At 38.4% G+C, this 4,769-nt stretch overlaps 1 pseudogene; it reads right to left on the reverse strand.

The window, feature by feature from the left end:
• Positions 1-2,301: 2,301 nt before the first annotated feature.
• Positions 2,302-3,225, reverse strand: LOC110220155 (vomeronasal type-1 receptor 4-like; annotated as a pseudogene).
• Positions 3,226-4,769: the final 1,544 nt, after the last annotated feature.

Consider the following 4,769-nt stretch of genomic DNA (forward strand, 5'->3'; position numbering starts at 1 on the left):
CTAGTTGTCCAAATATTATTTACACACCTCTATAGAAGGGGAAATTGAACCTTATGCATGGTAAAGACTAACATAAGGTATAGTCCTCTTAAAATCATAGAGATAGCATTTGATCCCAAGAATTTTGACTGTGAATCTAATACTTTATTCACTATGCTGTGTTTCCTCTCAAAATACTTGAAGATCTGTGCAGTGCAGAGAACCTCATTTGACAGGGAGGAAGTGAGGAAGGTTGGGACTTGATATGCTCTAATGGACTTTTGGAATCACAAGAAATGAGTCCAAGAATTGATTATGTCAGTGCCTACCAATGTGACTTACAGCAGTATATTCCATGTTTGGACTAAAGTGACTTGTTGTAAAAGATGAAAACTGTTAGAATCCATGATTATTAGGGACATTTCTATCCCTAAGTTTTATAATCTTTTGACCTGTTGTATGCCTGCTTCTCAGGAAAAAAAAAACACCAGAATAGATGAAATAAAGAGGCACAATGAAGATAATATGAAAAGGGACAGTTTGTTAGAGTATAAGAGTTGAATGTTGGACTGGAGTATGATTGAGAACAGGAAATGATTTTCCAAAAAATTAATATATTATTTTCCCACAATTACATGTACAAACATTTTTTCATACTTGTTTCTAAAAATGTTGAATTTTAAATTCTGTCCTTCCCACTTCCCCCCCAAGCAATTTTGTGTAAGTTATACATGTGCAGTTATACAAAGCATTTTCATGTTAGTCACATTATTAAAGAAAATGCAAGCCAAAAAACAGAAAACAAAACAAGAAAAATAAAGAAAATAAAGAAAAGGTGTGCTTTGGCTTGCATTCAGAATCCATCAGTTGTTGCCTTTTCTGGATATGGATAACATTTTTCATTGTCTTATATCATCATATTGCTAAAAATACCTGTAATTTGCAGTTGATCATGATGCAATATTTTTGTTACTGTGTACAATGTTATCCTAGTTCTGTTCATTTCACTTTACATCAGTTTACATAAGTCTTTCAATCTTCTGAATTTGTTTTTATTGTTTCTTTGTGCCTCATTTAGTCATTAACTTCCATGTACCCAATTCTAATTTTTAAGGAATTATTTTCTTCAGAGAGCTTTTGTACCTCTTTTTCCATTTGGCCAATTATACTTTTTAAAGAGTTCTTCTTTTCAGTGAATTATTGGCCAATTATGGATTTCAAGGCATTATTATCTTCATTGGATTTTTTGTGCCTCTTTTACTATTTTGTCTATTCTGTTTTTCAAAGATGTTATTTTCTTCAGTATTTTTTTGTGTTTTTTCTTTACCAAGCTATTCAATCTTTTTTTCGTGATTTTTATCACTCTCATTTCTCTTCATAATTTTCCTTTACCTTTCTCACTTGATATTTAAATACTTTTTGAGCTATTTCATGGCCTGAGACCAATTAATATTTTTCTTTGAGGCTTTGGTTGTATTGATTTTGTTGTCCTCTGAGTTTGTGTTTTGATTTTTCCTTTCACTATAGTAACTTCATATAGTCAGGATCTTTTCCAGTTGTTTGCTAATTTTCCAGCTTATTTCTTGATTTTTAACTCTATGCTCAAGTGTGGCTCTGCTTCCTGGGTGGGGGAACACTGTCCAATTTTTCAGGTACTTTGTGCAGCTATTTTCAGAGATAATTCTAGTGACTTATAAGTTTTTGGTTCTTCCAAGCTGTATGATGTAAGGAGAGGTGTGTTTATTGCTCTCCTGGCTTGTGATCTGGTCTGTGAGGAACCATAAGTACTCTCTTCTGGCCTGGAACTGTAAGTAGGGTCCCTATTCCCCTGTGGCTAAAAGCTCTGGTCTTCCAGTACTTTTACTCACCCTGGGACTGAGACCCAGGACTGCTACCTGAATCTGAGTATCAGTAATACAACAAAGCCCTTCCCCTAATGCCAAGAAAGGAAACTTTGTAATCTCCTTCTCACTAGTTGTCTGACCCCCTTGCTGTCTGTGGACTGAGAGGTCCAAAAGCATTCACTGCCAAAGATGATTCAATGACCCTTATGGCTCACTGCTGATTTGGTGGGCCTAGACTGCACTGGTGTAGCCTGTGCAGGACTGTGCCCATTCTTACCCAGGTACAACAGACCTTTCCTGTTGACTTTCTAAGTTGTCTTATGCTGGAAAATTATTTCACCCTATCCTTTTTTGGGTTATGCTCCTCTAGAATTTGTTTTGTGGACTTATTTAAAGTTGTTTCAAGGGGAATTTAGGAAAGCTCAGGTAAAATGCTGCCTTTTCTTTGCCAGCTTAGTTCTGCCCTTAGAACAGGAAATTATTGAGAACTTTTCTTGCACCATAGATCATAACAGTATCTGTGAATTTGGGAATCATAGAACATCAGGACAAAGGGACTAATAGCTGGGAAACATGCAGCCATGAATTGTCCCATGGGCATGAGAAAGGAATGATATTTGTCAAATTGAAAGACACAAAATGACAAGATGGAATCAATGGAATAGAAAGAGACATATGTGCACACTAGTAAAATGATTGCATGGGTGGCTCTTATCTCAGGTAAAGTTCTGGGAGAAAGATGGAGACTGTGAATATGTTGGACTTGCTGTTGGTGTCTATGAAGAAGAAAAACCAGGTAGGCACTGGCCCATATCATGAATCCCACACAAATGACATCAGGAAGTGTAAAGATAATTAAATAGACTAAGGCATTAAATGAGGTAGGACCTGAAACTGAACAATACCCCAAATGCCACCATCTTGTGTTGTTACTCATGAACATTGAGTTATGCATGGTCCCAAGTAAAGTGAAATTTATCAACAGATAGAAGCATCAGCAGAAGAGACAAGAAGAAACAATGTACTTTGGAGCCTGGGCTTTGAGTTCTGACCACTTGGAGTTACTGGGACTGATGGTGATGACCTGAAAACCACCCAGGAGGCAGGTAGTGCTGAGGGATATACTCCGGGACACATTGTGAAGATAGTGGATAAGCTTACACTCAACAGGATCCAGGAAATTTTTCAAGCCCAAATAGAACATTGTCTGAGGGAGACTCTTAGACAGAAGCACTTTCAAATTGGCCAGGACCAAGTTGACAGAAATAGAGTCTATATGCCTTAGGCTGTGACCAGTGAGGAAAGTAAAGGTATAAAGACACAGCAGGAAGAAATTTCCTAGAAGTCCAATTCCAATCTGGGCAAGGAATAGGATGGCCAACAACAAGTCACTTGGAATCATTTTCTCAATATCTTGGGGAGAACAACGGTGGTCAGGTCCATAAGATCCTACAGAAAAATAAGAGATTAAATTCTTCCAAGATGTCATTGTAGACAACAGGGATCTATTTTGGGAACATGATGAGTAACCTGGGTAATAGATACAATTCCGATGTCAGTGATTTGAGATTAACACTGAACCTTGTTTGATTTTCCTGGATGTCTTATTGGTAGTTGGAAAGGGAAAGTCAATTAAATATTGGAAAAATGTGACATAAGGGGTTCAACTTTCCTTCAGGAGGCTCTTTTTGGTGTATCTTATACTTTTCTGCTGCATGAAGGAACTCACTTTTGGGTGGGGAGATTTTCTTAATGTGCTTTTAAAATACGATTGATGTAAATTTTTTAAAAAATGAAATCTTAAAAGTTGATGTAACTAAGAATTTAAGGGTGACAACAGATATAAAATATTGTTAATGTATTAAACAAAGCCCTTAAGAATGTCTATAGAGGGGTAGAGCCAAAATGGTGGAGTAAAATCAGTGATTTGCATGACCTCTTCCCCAAACTCCTCCAAATACCTGTAAAAAATGGCTCAAAACAAATTCTAAAGCAGCAGAACCCACAAAAAGACAGAGTGGAACAAATTTCCAGCCCATGACAACCCGGATGGCTGATCAGAAAGGTATATCGCACCAGGTGGGTAGAGAAATGCAGTTCGGCTTGCACAGGCAGGCAAAACAGGCTTCAGCAAACCTGGAGCAGGACTCAGAGGATTGCATCAAGGGCAGCTGTGGAGGTTTCCAGACTTCTCAACCCATGAAAACCAAAGACAACTTAGAAGGTCAGTGGGAAAAGTCTGTGATTGTGGTGAGAGAGAAGCTCTGTCCCAGCCAAAGTCCCTGAGCATGGCTCTGTGGCGGTGACAGCTTCCAGAACTTCTAGTGCACAGACTGAGGGGAAATTGAGTTGCTGATCAGAAGGGAATTGCAGGGATTTCTTTGCTGGTGCAGGATTGTTTTGCTTTGCTTATGCTTGGATCTGGGTCACAGTTTTGGGTGGTGGTCCTGGGGCAAGGAGGAGTGCTGGCATGGTGGAACTTCTAGTGGTGATAAAGAGAAAATCCTCCTCACAGTTCCAAGGCAGAAAAGAGTGCTTATGGTATCTCATAGACCAGAGCACAGGCCAGGAAAAAAATAAACACCTTGCTCTTGATCTTACCAACTTGGAAGAACTGAAAATTTACAGGTCCCTAGAAGTATCTCAGAAAACAGTTACACAAAACCCCCAAATCTTGGGACAGTATGTTCTCCACACTGGAAGCAGACCCCTACCTTAACAAAGAGTTTATAACTCAAGTAATTGGCTGGGATCATGAGCAAAACTCACAAAAAAAAAGTCAGACCATAGAATCTTTCTTTGGTGACAAAGAAGATTGGAACATACTACCAGAAGAAAACAACAAAGTCAAAGCTTCTATGTCCAAAGCCTCCAAAAAAACAAAATCAGTCCCTGGCCTTGAAAGAGCTCAAAAAGGATTTTGAGAAGCAAGTAAGAGAAGTAGAG

Source organism: Phascolarctos cinereus, unplaced genomic scaffold, assembly GCF_003287225.1.
Source record: "Phascolarctos cinereus isolate Bilbo 61053 unplaced genomic scaffold, phaCin_HiC Scaffold_726;HRSCAF=1367, whole genome shotgun sequence".
Lineage (NCBI taxonomy): Eukaryota > Metazoa > Chordata > Mammalia > Diprotodontia > Phascolarctidae > Phascolarctos > Phascolarctos cinereus.